We start from the raw sequence: 17200 nt of genomic DNA, 5'->3' as shown, positions 1-17200 counted from the left end.
TTGTAATTGCAGAAGTCAAACGTGACTTGTATTCATCTTTTGTTATCAGTATAGAGTGAGTTATTACAATTTTAATAGTTTTTTCCTTTCTTAAAATGTGTATACATTTTTTTTGGCACCCTCTGTATATACTTTAAAACGATTACACTTAGAAGCATAATTTTTAACGCCATCATAAAATTGCACTCTATGGTTGTAGCATAATTTGTCCAATTGTTGGCTATTTAGATTGGTTCCCACTTGCCCAGTGATAATGTTCGATCACTGTGGGAACTCTGGCTGCCCCCACTCGTGTTCCAGATGAGGATGACAAGGGCTCTCTCCCCTGTCAGTGTTCATACTTCTAGCATCAAAGAAGATGAAAGAGCTTTCTAGGTTTCTTTCTGCATCTCCAATCTTACAACATTCATTAATTTCATTCTACCAGGAGGGTACAAGCTCTTCTGAGAAATGTTGAAGCTGCCACAGCCAATAAACCAAACTGGTTGGGAAAGGAGAGAAGAACAGGGCTGACTGGAAGTTTGCCGGGTGACAACTGAGGCACTATTTCAACAAGAACAATGTATGAACATGTGGTTTGATTCCATTCTAAGATATGGTGTGTATCTTTGAAAGTTATTCTTGCTCTGGAAGGGCTCTTCTCTGCCTGAAAAGGCCATGCCCTTTAATCAAGGGAATATCTTTGCATACCTGGCCCCAGGCCAGGTGGAACGCCTCCAGTTCGGCCAGGAGTTGGGAGTGATCTTCAGAAAGCTACAGGTGGTCAGGGCACAGCAAAGAGGAAGGTGACCCAGTGGAGGTGGTGATGTGAAAGGGGCCCAGGGAGGAGTCGGAATCCAGGCATCTGGAAGAAAGACAGAGGAGCCCCAGACTTTAAGAGGGTTGGGGGGACAGGTGGTGGAAAATGTGAGGAAGGAAAAATGAGAGGGGTGGCTCCCTGAAAGTTTGGTCCCTTTCTTTGGGGACACTGCATTCACTCGAGAGATAGCAGAACGTGGTGATGGGAAACCTGATGTGGGATCCTTTGCCTGAGTCTGTGTTCTGGCTGTATTAGCAACACCAGCTAGTTACTCCAAAGTACCTTAGCCTGCGTGACTCAGTTCCCTTATCTACACAGCAGGAATGATCATGACAGCGCTCGTGTCCTATGAGGTTGTGAGGGTTAAGTGTTCTGTGTGTAAAGCATTTAGCATTTGGTCCACAGTAAGTGCTGCAGTGTCAGTGTTTATTCCATAAATCCTCGAGCGTTTGCCGTGGGTGAGTGGAGGTGACTGTGGATGTGGAATTGGCTCAGACAGGCACCCACATATTTACTGAACACCTTAGACACAGCTATCACCCATGTCGTTGGACTTGCTCACCAGGGCGAGGTTGCAGGATAGCTATTAGTACTTTTATTCTGTACGGGAGAAGCTGAGGCTCAGAGAAGTATGTTGCTCTGAGTCACATGGCAGGACTTGACATTGTACTTACTTTCTCTCCTCTATCTGTGCCCTCCCTGCTCCCGTGCCCCTTGGCCTTTGTGGAATTGTAGCCATCCCGAAGAGCATGCCTGCTGAAGTAGAAAGGAGGAGGCCATGCAGGAGGGAAACGCCATTTTCCGAGGGCCTGACCAACGACACTCCCCTTACTCGTAAGGGCCTCGCTCTGCGGTGCAGCCACTCTGAGGGCAGCAGGGCCCCTGTGGGGTCAGTGAGCAGCTGTGTCCTGACCTCAGGAAGCCACTTCACATCTACTGCCTCGGAAACTTCCGGTGCTCCTGGACCACCGGTGGGCTTGACAGAAATCACATGACAGTGGAAGGGAGAGAGCAGGAGACCTCAGGGAAGTTACAGCCACTGAGCCTAGCAGAGCACCCAGCATGAAACTGGTTCCTCAAGCAACTCAGTTATTTATGTGTAAAGGAGGGTATCTGATGATTTAAGCTCAAAGCTTTGTTCCACTAAGAGAGCCTACATTTCCATCTGTTTATGTGAAAAGATCCACAAGCATTTATAAGTGTAGGGAGAGAGAGAGACAGAGAGAGACAGAAACAGAGAGCGAGAGAGAGACAGAGAGAGAGAGAGAGAGAGAGAGAGAGAGAGAGAGAGAGAGAATAAATTCTTTTTTCTTTAACAGGTTCATATTTGTTATTCTGTTGTTCTTGATTGTGGGAGTAATTCAAAATCCTTAATATGCAAAAATCATTTGGAAATATTTTAAAAGGACAGCAAAAGTGGCGTTTCTCTTCCAAATAAGTTTGATTCCACAGTTGGATTTTTTAAAACTTCTTTTCATCTGCACTAGTTATCTAACTTTGATTTTGATGCTTTGTCACTGACTAGATATTCCTAAACAGATTAAAAGAACAGAGATCATCCAAAAACATTAGTCAGACCGGGCGCTCTGCTGATGAGTCCTGGGTTGAGGATGTTTTGCTTCTGGCCCTGTCATGGCAGATGACTTTGGAAGCCACTTACCTCTGTGAGCCTGTCGCTTCTTCTGTCAAATGAAGTGGGTTGGACTCTTAGGTGGGCAGTTATTGTTTTTTGGATGTTCACTTTCTGTCTCCTTTTCCTTTGGGTCACAGGACCCTGGGTTTCCTTGGGAGAACCATTCTCTTCCGCCGTCATGCATTGTAGAAGGGGCTTCACCACGAGCTTGGATTGGGGGATCCCCTCTATGGCAGTGGAAGTGGAGGGAAGGGTCTCCTTCTGGTGTGAAGGGACCACCTAGAAACAAAATTTTTATATTTTAAAGTAAAAGTGGATAACATGAAACTATTTCTTACTCTCTCCATGAGTTAGCTATTTGCTGCGTAACAAATTACCAGCAATTTAGCAGCTTACAACAGCACACATTTATAATCTCAGAGTTTCTGTGGGTCAGGAGACTGGGCATGCTTCACTGCAGCACCTCACCAGGCTGTGGTCAAGGCGCTGTCCGGGGCTACAGTATCACGATTAGATCCACTGGGGGAAAACTGGCTCCCGAGCTCCCTCACGTTGTTGGCAGGATTCACTGACTTCTTGTTGCAAGGCCAAGCCACAGTTCTCTGCCACATGAGCTTCTCTAGCATGGCATTTACTTCATGGCCCGTGCAGGAGAGTCCAGCACGTCTGCTAGCAAGATGGAGTCTTATATATAGTAGCCTAATCAAGTAGTGACATCTCATTGCCTCTGCCATCTCTTGGTTACATGCAAGTCATGGATCCCACTCACAGTCAAGGGGTGGGGATTATACAAAGGTGTGAACCCCAGGAGGTGGGTTTCCTTGGGGGTCACCTAGGGTCGTCCACCACCTTCTCCATCAGACCTTGGAAGCCATGGAAGGATTGACGTGACCTGTGAATGAATATGTAATGCCTTTCCCGTTCCATTGGTAAGTACCTCGGAGTGTCCAGCTGGATGACCCCGTGCTAGGAACACTGACAATTTTTGTCCCTACAGGAGAATGCTTCTCCCTGCCCATGGGCGTGCCATTTGCTTTCAGCTTGGTTCAGGTGCTGGTTTGGGAAATGAGGTGCAAATGGTGGATAAAGTTTTTGCAGAGTTTCCATCATTTATATTCTCCGCACAGGCCCAGAATATTCTCTGCTACAATCTTTGTGGCAGCTGTTTTAAGACCATTTGAGCTTAAAGCTGTTTTAAGACCATTTCTCTTACCTCTGGGAAGAGAATGCAGGCTTTTCCCTTGTCCTGGGAATGGAGGAGGGAAGTGCAGTTTCTCCAGGATGGAATGGACCTCGGGGCCATTTTTTAAGCTTCTCATCACACCTTAAACACTTCTATTGCAATCAAAACAGTGTGGCATTGGCATAAAGATAGATGAAAAGATCAGTGGAACAGAATAGAGTCCACAAACAAACCCACGCATATATGGACAACTGATCTTTGACAAAGGTGCAAAGGAAATGCAATGGAGAAAGAATAGTCTTTTCAACAAATGGTGTGGGAGCAACTGTGTATCCACATGCAAAAAAATATGAACTTGGATTCTTACCATATATAAAAATTAGTTCTTATTTGATCATAGACCTAAATGTAAAACCTAAAACTATAAAACTTGCAGAAGAAAGCATAGGAGAAAATCTGTTACTTTGGGTTAGGCAAAGACCTGCAACACCACAAGCTCAATACATAAAATAAGAAATTGACACATTATACTTCATCAAAATTAAAAACTGCTCTTTTAAAAATTTTGTAATGAAAATAAAAAGGAAAGCCATAGACAGGGAGGAAATCCTTGCAAAGCATATATCTGAAAAGAACTTGTCTCCAGAAACTATAAAGATCTCTCAAAACTCAGCAATAAACAAAACAGCCCAATTTTAAAATGGGGAAAAGCTAGCTAGATAGAAGACATAAGGATGGAAAATAAACACATGAAAAGATGCCCAACATCATTAGACATTAGGGAAATGCAAGCTAAAGCCACAATAAGGTAACACTACACACCTAGTAGAATGGTTAAAATTTAAAAGACTAATGATATCCAGTGTTGGTGAGGATATGGAAAAAGTAGAACTCTCAGACACTGCTAGTGGAACTGTAGAATGGTGCAACCATTTTGGAAAAACAGTTTAGCAAGTATCTCAAAAAGTTAGACATATACTTACTATATGATCCATCCATCTTACTCCTAGATATTTACCTAGGAAAAAAGAAGACACGTGTTCAAAGGCATGTACACAAATATTCCTAGCAGCCAGCCCAAATGTGCATAGCAGATAAACGACAGTGGTCCAACAGAATATTAGTCAGCAATAAGGAGGAATGAACTACAGATATGTGTAACAACATCAGTGACTCTCAAAATCATTATTCTGAGTGAAAGAATCCAGACAAAAAGGAGCGCACACGAGATGATTCCATTTACAGTAAAGTGTGGAAAATGCAAACTTATCTATAGTGACAGAAAGCAGAGCTGTGTTGCCCGCAGGGAGGGAGGGATTACAAAGAAGGGGCATAAGGAAACTTCTGGCAGATGGATATTGTCACTATATCTATTGTGGTGATGGTTACACTGTGGATATACATATATCAAAACTTATCAAGTCGTCTGCTCAAAATGGACAGCTTATCATATGTCAATATGCAATTTATTGCATGCCAATGATGCCTCAATAAAGCTATTTACATTAAATAAAAAAATTCCTCTAACTGAGCAACTGCCAGGGACTTTTCAGCAAAGCTCTCTTTATCAAAATCAGAGATAAGATGGTGCCAAAAGCTGCAAACTAAATGGAGTTATTTGTACCAAATGAGAGGAAATTTTGGAGCCACGTGAGTGTTCTGTGAAGGGATTAGTCGAGGAGCTGAGTAAGGGATGAAGACTGGGTTGGTTGGCACATCCAAGAGCCTTCATTTCCTCGAGTTGAGTGTCCTGACCTGTAAGACAGGTCGATCTCTACCATACAAGGCTTTGCAGTACGGTGGAAATATCCTGCAGGTTTCCATTGGACGAATCTGAACTTGAATTCTGGCTCCAGCAAGCACTGGCCATTGTCTTTGTAGCCCTTGACCTCTCTGACCCTGATGTCCTCCGTCAACCAGGGGAGATTATTAACCCCTTGTGGACTGTGGGGAGGGTTAATGGATTGACGTTGAAGAGGGCCTGGTCTAGAACAGGTACTGAGCGTTTGCTTGTGTGCTTCCTTTTCCTTATTCTACTGGGTGTGAATCCCAGTCTGCCAAATCAGATGTGCAGGAAATCACATTGTTTTCTTTACATTTTTTGGTAATGGATTTAATTTCTATTTTAAGCCATCGATCCACTGGGGAGTAGAAATTAATCAATTTCATCAGTGCCTTTACCTCAAAGTAACTTCCAAGTTTTCGAGGGTTATCAGGGGCTATGGCGGGGTGGTGGGGTGTGGGTCTCCCACTGGCCAGGGTCTGCTCGGCCTTGACTGGCCTTTGTGGGATAATCCACGTGACTCATAGTTGAGACATAGCTGTGGGACCTCAGCCCTCTGCAGGCCCCACTCTCCTTTGCTTTCTCCCTGCCCCATTCAGGGAGGCAATTGGCACAGAAGTTAGAGGCATGGGCCTGGAGATGGCTTGGGCGTGAAGTCCTGCTCCACCATTTCCTATGAGGGCAGAAACTTCGTTTTCACACCTGAAAAGAATGGGGATTAAAATAATTTAACTCCTCAGGTGGTGGTGAAAATCAAATGAGTCCGAACTTAAAGCAGTGCCTGAAACTTGGTGAATCTTCAATAAATGACATTTATTGTGTCCTGCTGCAATGTGGGGCCCTGTCTGTCCTTCCACTGGGCTCTCGGTCCCTCCAAGCTCCACCAGGATAGGTGACACTTAGCCCTTCTGGTCTCGTCTCCCCCAGATAATCTGCGTGTTACGAGGGATGGAAAGGACAGGGCCGCATCGTAACCTACTCACAGAGAGGCCCCACCTGGGAAACTCCATCTGGCCCTGGGGAGAGGAGGTGAGGGCAGAACTCCTTGCTACTCCTCATCATGAGTTCTTCCAAAAAATACATTTAAAAAAAAATACCTTCAACAGGCTCTCAAATCTCAATGCCAAGGACTGACCTTTGTTTGTCTGCATTTCGCTTGATGCAGAGCACCAGGGATGAACCACCCCTGTGGGTACCCTCTGACAGTGTGGGGGGCTCACAGGTACAGAGACATGCAGGGGGCACCCTTTGTTCACATTTCCAAACGTTAGCTAGCCTCTGCCTGGGTGTCTGGGGTCCAAGAGGAGGTGCCTGGTGCAGAGTGGACGTTGCCAGTAGAATTCACGCTGGCATCTTGGACCCCCACGGAAGTACTGAAGCTGAGATGGCTGCATTAGACGTCTCCATGTAGGACCAGAGCTGCTGAGTCAGCATCTCCTGTAGCATGGGCTGAGGAGAATGGCACTGCGTGTTAACCAAGTGCCCTTTGCAAAGGTCAGGGCTCAGCAGAAAAGGCTGAGGGTGACCCAGGAGTAGAATCATCTCCAACTCTGCTTTCTTCTGGGGACACGTGACATGTTCTAAGGTAGCCTCACGGGTAGGCTAATAACGTTCTGGAAGAGACTTTGAAGCTGGAAAATATGTATTGAAGAGCAATGTCATCCTGCCACCTTGTGGTAATATCCTGCTGTGAATTCTTTTTGTTCCTGTGGCCTGTGGCTAGCGACTGTCAGGGAGCAATTAATTTTCGTGAGGATCGTACACAGTGTCGTATTAACCACCATTACACTCTCTATGAAAAATAGATTATCGAAAGGTAAAATACGTCATTAAAGTCAACCTTGAGATGTCTGATACTTAAAATAGTCATTCAACAAACATGTGTCTTCCTGTATGCAAGGAACAGTGCTAAGTTCTGGAGGGAAGACACATAGTCTCTGTTCTCAATGAACTTAAAACATGCCAAAGAATAAGGAGATTTTTCATAAATATCTATACTGCAAGAAAAACATCTATATGTCACATGAGGAGCTCTGGATAAACGGGATAAAAGTAGATAACGGTGTGGGAAACTGAGAAAGGTCTAATGATGGAGGTGGAGAAGGAGTGGGGACAAAACCCCAGAGAGCAGTTTCCAGGCTCTCAGCCTCACATCGAAAGGTGCTGGCTCGGGTAGTAGATGGCCATCAGCTGTGGCTAGTTGGCCATCAACTGTAACCAGTTAGCCAATTAGCCACTGATATAACTGCTGTGGCTGAGTTTGCAAGGGGTTGGTTGGTGGGTTGGCAGAGAAGTGGATGGCGGGATTGCGAAGCTCCTGCTTCTTGTGTCTCCAACCCAGCCACCAGCGAGAATATAGTGGTATGACTCCCCTACCTATGGCTCCGTGGGTGTTCCTTTTTGGCCTCACTGTATCTTGTGTTCTTGTGCAGGGAGTGGGACTAGAGACCCTGCATGACAGAAGGGACATAAGAGGATCTGTGTGGTAGAAAGGTCACTGGATTATAAGTGGAGAGCAGTGATCTGCAAACTTTTTTTGACCATGCACCACTAAAAATTGCACAAAGTGAGCATGCATTTCACTAAAAACATCTTATTTATAAATTATCAGCATTTCTAGATATTGCATGTACATTATAAGGCATATGTTAAAAGGGACAGTCTAAAATAATAAAGAGAGAAACCCTAGTATTTGCTTCGCATTGGATTGTCAGCCCTCCCCCTGCCACGCTGAACGTCACAGGTATAGACAAGCATGGGCAGGAAGATGGAGAAAACAGAACCAGAGACATGTGGAGGCATTAGGACCGTGCAGGCAAGGGGTAGTGTGGACCTAAATAAGTGGAGACAGGGATTGTGAGAAAAGGACATGTTTTTAGAGACAGAATTAGAGAATGGCCCGGAGTTTAGGCAGAAAGAACAGTTGAGTGTAATCGAGTTGTTTGCTAGGAAGATGGTGAATCGTTTACTGAAAGAGAGAACACAGAAGAAAAGGCAGGTTTAAGGAAACGATAATGAGCTTGTTTTATATATATTGCACACCAGTGATATCGGTCCAGCTTTCACAGGAATCTGGAAATTTCTGGAAGCCAGAGTGGAGTAGTATCATCTGCCTCAGACATGATGGCCAAGTGTGGGAGGTATGAGGTTGCCCAGGGAAAGCGTATAGAGTGAGAAGAAAACACAGCCAAGGACAGACGCCCAAGGACGTCAACTCCAAGGGGCGATCGTGCGTAGGTTCCCTGGGAAACAGACTCTGAGACAGAGTGGCAAGCAGGTGTTGTGTTGGGGGGTGTCTTGGGGTCAACACCTGTAAGGCATGAGGAAGCAGGATTGGGTTCAGGGAGAAGGGGCACAGTGATGTGGTTTCAACAGGTCACAGCTGATCCCATGGGAGCCCTGAATCCATGACGGCCGTCTGAGAGGTGAGCAGTGCATGCTGGACTGGTTCCAACCGGCTCCTGGGAGTGACAGCATGCATTTTTTTCCAGCATCTCATTCAGTGCTGTCAGCTTGATCTTGAAACTGGCTACGGTGGGAGATAGGAATCTCTCAACATTACAAACCAGGACTGTTTTTCCCAGAACCGGTTATTAAATACTTACCAGGATACACACCTATGTTCTAATGAGGTAAAGGGGATGGAGCCTTTGTATCTTTGCAGTCGAATCGTTGGATGTGCGCTGCCCCCAGAGAAGGGCTGTTATCTCGGGTGGGGCAGCTCCCTTCAGGTGAGGGCCACGCTGGAAAAGAACAGAGCTGTGAGCCCTCAGCAGATATATTCTCTGTATCTGGGAAAATGAGTGCCTTGAACGTGAAGGGGGAATATGGACAGTGTACCATCATCTTTTATTCAACTGTTTCATACAGTGTGTCCACCTCATCTGGAAAGAGCTCAAGGATCCAGGTTAGACTCTTTTCCTGGGGAAACTTGCACGAGTGAGGATGGTCTCCCTTGTTGCAGGTAGTCCTGAGGCTGCATGCTATTCATCATCTCCCTCCTTTTCTATCCATTCTAGATTCCCCACCCTCTCAGCCAGCACCTCCGCTGGTCTAGACAGCTTACCTGGTAGGAAGACCCAGACGCTCATCTCCAGGGTTGGAAACATCTCAGGCTGTTGCCACATTGCATGATGTCTAGTTACCATCAGAATTGGGCAGGGGAAGACCAAGAGACACCTTTGTGGACCACCAGTGTGCAAATCTAGTCTTCCATTGCCCCACATGGAAGGCAGACCCTCCCAATGATTGGGGTCAATTGGCCCTACTGGTGTGATGAGTCCTTTTCTTGCCAGTTCACCTCTTGACCAAGGAGACCTGGTGGGCACCTGGTGAAAGCATTCCTTCTCTGGGATCAAGGGCCTCTCACCTCACAGATCCAGGATCCTTCTGGGGGTCCACTCATCCAACTTGGACCGTGTGTGTTCCGAGTTCAGTGTTCTTTAGGCTGCAAGAAAATGAGTTCTGGCTTTGTCTTTGGTGGGGGTTGAACCATTAGCCCATGGTTTGGCCTCAGAACAGGGACACAGCTGTGCTTCTTTTAAAGGATGCCCCTAACTGCTATCTGTGATGAGTGGAACTTCTCTTATTAACAAGAAGAGGAACAGGAAGAAATATGATTCCTTCTGTTCCAACAGGTCTGGTAAAGAGTCCGGCCATCTCCACAATGAACGTCATGTGCTGGTCAACACTAGGGATGGGGCTTTTCTGCCTGTCTATTGTATAATATTTCCCTTTCCATTAGTAAGTAAAGCATATTCTCTTAAGTAAACTATGTCACAAGTACTATGGCATTTTCATCGTGGACCTTCATTATACCCTTCCCTCCTGCCCCCACCACCCTGTTTTAGAGTTTCTAGCCCTGATTTTGAGAGAAGTCCAGGTGTCTCCATCTCAGGAGTATATAGAATTCTCAAAATGAAATTAATTTTAATTTACTTAAAGTTCCATACCACACAATTAAGGGTGGAGAAGAGTAGAGAGAGGAGGTGAAGGTTATTTGAACGATCAATAGAAAGATGCCATCACTAAAATATTAAGAATGATTGCGCAGGGGTGTTATTTTTGCCTCTCTACCTAAGTTGTGGATCCTTGGATGCTTCTGACCTTCCGTGGTGGTTCCCGCAGCTGAGGTAGAGGACTGGTGATAGATACTGCTGGATTGAATCACTCGATTCTTGACAAGAAAAGTTCACTGGATTGACTTGATTTTCAGCTTCATAATGAAGAAGCCATAACAGATTATTCTACTGTATGGCCCAACCCTTCATGTTAGGCCATTTTGCCAAAAGCCTAATCTAAAAGCTCCTCCGAGTACTTATCCCCCTTTTCTCACTCTGTGCTCAGGATAAACAGAAAATACTCCCTCACTGGAATATTAGTTATTCATTCATTTATCACCCGCTTTATTGGATTCTTCTCATGTGCACAGCATTGTATTAGCCACCTGGAGGAGACAGTGGTGAATGCGTTCCTGGCTTAAAGGGGCTGTGACTCGAACTGGTACAACACAATTCGACCTTGCTTTCTCCAGAATAGGTATGTTCTCCATTCTGTATGTGCCTGCTCTTTATCAGTATTACATAAAACCGGTTTCTGAGACATAATTCACACACCATACAACTTTCCTATTTAAAGTGTACAACGATTTTTTTAAAGTATATTCACAGATCTGTGCAACCATAACCACAGTCAATTTTAGAACATTTTTATCACCTCAAAAAGAAACCCGTGAGCTACCATCCCTCTGAGCGCCACATGATTCCCCTCCCCATCCCTAAGCAAATTAGTCTGTTTTCTCTATAGAGTTCCCTTTTCTGGACATTTTGCATAGAAGGAATGATACAAAAAATTTGTATAATTTTGTGTCTGGCTTCTTTCACTTAGCATGATGCTTTCGAGGATCATCCATGTTGTAGCATGTGTCAGTATGTCCCTCGTTTTTATGGCCTAATGATAGCTCGTTGTATGGCTATACCACCTTTTCTTTAGCCATTTGTCAGTTGATGGACATTTGGGTTATTTCCACCATTTGGCTATTATGAGTAATGCTGCTATAAACATGAGTTTTTATGTGGACATCTGTTTTCATTTCTCTTGGGGATATACCTAGGAGGGAAATTGCTGGGTCATATGGTAATCATTTGAGAAACTGCCAAACTGTTTTCTAAAGTGGCTGCACCATTTTACATTCCCACCAGAAGTGTACGAGGGTTCCAGTTTCTCCACATCCTCGTCGACACTCGCTATTATCTCACTTTTTTATTTTAGCCAGGCTAGTGAGTTTGAAGTGGCAGCTTGTGGTTTTGACTTGCTTTTCCCTAATGACTAACGATCTCAAGCATCTTTTCATGTCCTCTTCCACCTTTTGTGTATCTTCCTTGGAGAAATGTCTAATCAGATCTTTTGCCCGTTTCTAATTGGGTTATTTGTGTTTTCATAATTAAGTTGTAAGAAGGAGCCTGGTCTTTTAGGGGAGCTAATATTGAAAGCAGCATATCCCAGTCTGGGCTCTCATGGTCCTTAGGAGTTTCACATAGGTATCATGCTATTTTTAAACATTTCCAAAAAGTGTACATATACCAGTCATGGGTTCTCACAGAATGATCAGATTCCTTCCCTTCATTCAAGAATTATAACAACCCAGAGTGGTCACATAAGTAATGTCATGCTCATCTAGACTGATGGCAGAAAGTTTTCCAGAGGGAGTTTGATGGCCCCCACGCAGCGGACAGAGCCACATCTCAGGTCCATAGTTCCTGAACTGGACAAAAGCATGCACTCAGCCTCAGTTAAGAATATAAAGTGATACACCAAATCTTAGCAGCATGTATGATCATTTATTCATTCAACAAGCAGTTGACATTTTGTTGGTGTTGAACTATGAGAACAATTTGCAAGGCAAATGATTGACTTCATTTATTCATTTATCTCTTCTGTAAATGCACACTTTCTTATTTGAAAAGAGACCACTTGTATTATCATTTCTCTTCAGCATTCTTCAAACTAAAGATAATCCACTCCATTTTCTCATACCTGGTTATCATTCATCCTGCTCTCTTAAGGGTCTTTTTTTTTTTTTTTTTTTTTTTTAGCAAATCTACAACTTGCATCAAGTATGTGCTTATAATTTGGACACATTGTTCTATACAGAACCTCACCAGTGGGGGAGCAGAAAGCTAGGATTATGAAAGCGTCCCTATATCTTATTGACATACTCTAGTATCCCACTTACACTCCAACCCCCACCCTCCTCCAAATCATGGACATTACAGAATTTTAAAGCTGTGATAAGTGCTGTTCTCTCTGGATTTTTTTCCTAGTATATATGTGCCTTACCTACTCTTGTCTCTTGACTACAGCTGGTTTTCTCTCCCCTGCTACATGCTGTGCTCCTGTGAAGCCTTCCCTAGATCCCCAGAGGAGAGTTAGTCACTTCTGGCCTTGAACTTCAAGTACACTTTCTGGAGTCCTTACTTAAGCTGCTTGGTTAATTTGTTTGCTTATCTATCCATCTGTTCCACAAACACTTGGCAGGTGCCTACTATATACTATATGCAGGCGCAGTGCTAGGAGAGGAGGTGCCATGTGAGCACAGTAGGCAAAATTCCCACCCTCATGGAACTGATGGTCCAGTGGGGGCGACAAATCATAAATAAACAAGTGTGTCTAGAGTGTGAAATGGGAAAAAGAAAAGAGTGCGGAGATAGAGAATAAGATGTAGAGAGAGCAGCTCCTTATCTCCATTGTAGCCAGCCTCACCAAACTTGAGAAGGTGCCAGTATCCTCTGCTGAGAGGGAAAAAATGCTCCTGGCAGAAGACTGTAGACACAGAAAGCTTGAGTCAGGAAAGAACTTGGCGGGTGTGCCGGTCACAAAGGAGACCAGTAGGACAAAAGCTGAGTAAGGGGAAGCGTGGAACCAAGAGAACAAACAGGTTCTCCGTCCTGGCAGCCAAAGGCCAGAGTCTGGATAATGGATAAGTACAATGGGAAACAACTCTACTGTTTTAGCAGGAGATGGCTGTGACCTGGGAAACACATGCATCTCTCCATCCACCACCTTGGGTGCACAGAAATGTGACTTCTCTAATATTGAACTCAACCGAACTGACAAGTTGCCATTTCTTCTGATGGAGATCTTTGTCTTGCCACAATTCAGTTGCCTCCAGTTTCCAGTCTCTTTCAGGAAACTGCTCAGTTAAATGGGGGTTCTCTCCACTCTCCCCCTTCTCTTTTCTCTCTCCAGATGGTGTCTGGGCCTGGGGGAGGCTCTGACACAGTCCTGCTGTGGGGGAGGTGCGTTGCGGTCCTTAGGTATCTTGTTCTCACAGGCCTCCAGGGAGGTACACCCTCCCACAGGCCACTCGCATTGGGCCGGCTTGGGTGGTCTTTGTCCCAACCAGGAGAGCCACTTTGGGACCCCTGGGGTCTCTAACTACTTTAGCCATTTCCTTGCTGCCCCACCCTCCGGGAAGCTTCTCCCCAGCCCACCTGCCAAGCACCCCATCATCACCACCCATCCACTCCGGCCCCTGCCCTGTGGACATGGAAACTCCCTTGGGTTTGCTGCCTGGGGGGCTCTGCCCTGAGAGCCATCACTCCTCAATTTGCCTGGAATTTCCATCACACTTTCTGTGCTGTCCCATTCCAGCAGTCAGCTCAGAGGTAGGGTGCTGGACCCCTTTCCAGGGGCCCCCAGCATGTAATCTATTAACGACTTTCAATTCTGTTTCTCACCTGTAGGTGGAGCTCTGCCTTTGGGGTGGGAAAGGCTGTTGTGTGTTTCTGTGTGTTTTCCATTCTGATGGCAGTTACCCCAGTCCTGGGAAGTGTAACAGGCTCAGTATATTCCACCGGGCGGGGGTGCGAGAGTGGGGAGGCTTAAAACTGGTTCCATCTAAGCCTGTCTTTTGTCAAAGGCGATTTCCCTTCTTGCCGCCCAGCCCCACCCTCTGCGTGCTCACCCCACAAGCACCTCTGTCCTCCATTCCAGGGGGACTTTGGAGTGTCCTGGGCCCTCAGACAACGGAATGGGGAGTCTTGAGACACAGGTGTGATTTAACTAAAACCAGGTAATTGGTGGGCCACAGGCTGGTGATCGTCAACAAAGGGCAGCGGGAAGTTGGTCTCTCCACTGCTTTCAGACTCCAGGCTGCCTGAGGCCCTCTCTCGGCTTTCTCCCAGAGGACCCACCCCTTCCTCTCTTCCCTCACCTCCTGGCCTATTTATCTCAGCTCTGGGATCTACAAACTAGCTCTAAATCTGCATCTGAATCTTGCCTCTGGCCCTGAGGGCAGCGACTCCTGGGCCTGGCAGCCAAGTATTTGCAAACTGTGTTCCTGGTGTGAAGTGAGTGACTCCAGCGGGGGCGGGGGCCCCGTAGGAAAGAGGCCCTGAGTTACCAGTGAAGGACTTTCAGGTGGGGGTGGGGGTGGAGAGTTGAGAGGGAAATTCACTGGCAAGGGCTTTGAAATCTGATTCTGGAGCCTCTAAACATTCTAAACCTTCCCAGTAGCTCCGGCGTAGCAGCAGAGAAGATGGGGAAAGGCCAGTCTGGAGGCTAGATCTGATGGTGGCTTTGTGTGTGTGTGTGTGTGTGTGTAGGAAGCCCTGGAGACGGGAGAGAACACAACTGGAATGATTTGTTTTGCATTTGTGTGGACCCCACTATATTGTGTGCGCCTCTAAGTCAGGGACCTTTTTTTCTATATTTCAAGCCCCTTGGAGACTAGTTCCACATGTTTGTGGAATTCATAAATGCTATTTCAGTCCATTAACCTTTTTCAGCCTTTCAGGGTCATCTTGATTATATTCTCGTTCTGCCAAAGACTAGCCACTCCACATAAATTTTGATTAACGGCAACAACTAGCCAAAGAAAGCAGATGTCTTTTGTAAACACTCCCAGGATCTACTTTATCTCCTGAGGAGTCCTATGCGGAGGGAATGCCTGTAGGAAGGGACCTGTTTGTAAGTGATTACACAGTTCAGGAAGCTGCATAATTAAAGAGGAATGTGCATTTGCTGTTCCTTCTTGAAAGGTGTCTGGTTTCTCTCTTCAGCCTAAAGCTGGCAAGTTCCAGCATTCGTTCTGGAAAATCGGAGCCCGATTAGCCTTGGCAGAGCCCACGCAAGCTGTCTTCCTCGTGTACCGAAAAGGAAAGATTTGCTGGAGGGGTGCCAAGGTCAATGGAGACACGTCCCTGTGCTTCTGTGCCTCCTGCTGAGATTTCCTGTCTCTTTGGTGGCAAATCTGCCCCCGCTTCTCTAACCATCCCACCATCTGCATCGAGTCTGCGGAACAGGAAAACGTGAGGCAATAATCCACATATAATTAGCCCAGCCCACCCAGCCTTTCCTAACGTCTGCAGCCACGGCCTGATAGCAAACTCTTGGGAAACAGAAAACCACTGTAAGAATGCTCAATGGAGCTATTCCACAAAGTCGAGAATGGAACTGCTCGAAGCAAAGCACAGTGTTCAAGGTGGAAACTCAAGTGCAGAGCAAGGAGACAGAACAGCTGTTTTGCTGGGACCATCTTCTGAAGGGGCAGCCTGTAACTGGGGGCATTTTTCTTAACCTAAAAGGACGAATTCTTCCATGAGAGTGTCTGTGGGCCTGAAGCGGGGAAGACATTGCTCTTGCTTGTCTTGCAACTGTAATTGTGAACAGGAAACCGGCAAGACTTATTTAAACAGACCCATCAGAAAAATGTATTCTCAAGTCAAAGGGCATCCTCCCCACTGCTCGCAGGGCTTTATAACAACATAATGGAGACTGTGCGGTGACTTATGGGTGAATGTGGGCCAGGGGACACCTCCCAGTGCACTTGGAAAGTAAGTGCAGAACCCTCTAGGTCTAGGGCTCCTAAACCTGTTGGTCTCAGGATTCCTTTGCATTTTCAGGAATTATTGAGGCCCCGAAATAGTTTTTTTGGTTTGTTTTTCTTCTCCTTCTTCTGCCTCTCTTCCCCCCACCCCCTTTATCAGGTTCAAGCCTCCCACTCCGGTTCAGGCCATTGTTTCTCAGTCTAGTTGTGTAGGACACAGCTCCCTGGCCCAGGCTGGTATTATGAGCCTTGCGCCCGCACCCTGACTGACGCAGTCCGTCATGGTTCGTGGGTCTGACTCTCACGGTAGCCCAATTCATGGCAGCTCATGGCAGCTCACTGGAGCGCAGCTCCAGGGAGAGCTGTTGTTCACAATCTTAGCTGTAGAGGGTGTGGTCCACTGGCCCATGTGGGAATCGAACTGGCAACCTCGGCGTTAGGAGCACGGCTCTCCAACCACCTGAGCCACTGTGCCGGCCCTATTATTTTTTATTATTATTTTTTTTTAATGTGGGTTATATCTACTGATGTTTCCCATGTTTAAAATTAAAGCTAAGAAAAATTTAAAACGCAGGAATATGGAAACCCTCAACTCATTAACTGAGAGATGACAACTCAGCCTCTGGAAAACACAGCTGTGTATGTGCAAATGAGTGCAAAGAGCAAAGCACATCTTATTATTACAAAAGGAGCTTTGACCTCACAGACATCTTGAGAGGGTCTCAGGGCTCCTCAGGGGTCCCTGGACCATACTTTGAGAACTGCTGACATAGAGAAACATAAATGGCTCCTGGGTCCCTGCTGGATACCACTGAAGAACTGAATTCTGCACAGTGGGACACTCAATTAGTACTGTTTAGTTTAAAATCTACAGCTTATAGAAAGGTTTGCAATACAATGTTGAACAGAAGATGATTCCCATTCCATAGGGATTAAAGCTGTATCCCACATAGCAGCAAGATATCAGCAAAGTT

This window comes from Rhinolophus hipposideros (genome assembly GCF_964194185.1).
Source record: "Rhinolophus hipposideros genome assembly, chromosome: 3".
In the NCBI taxonomy this organism is placed as follows: domain Eukaryota; kingdom Metazoa; phylum Chordata; class Mammalia; order Chiroptera; family Rhinolophidae; genus Rhinolophus; species Rhinolophus hipposideros.
The sequence above is the reverse complement of the archived record's forward strand: the minus strand, read 5'-3'. Positions refer to the sequence as shown.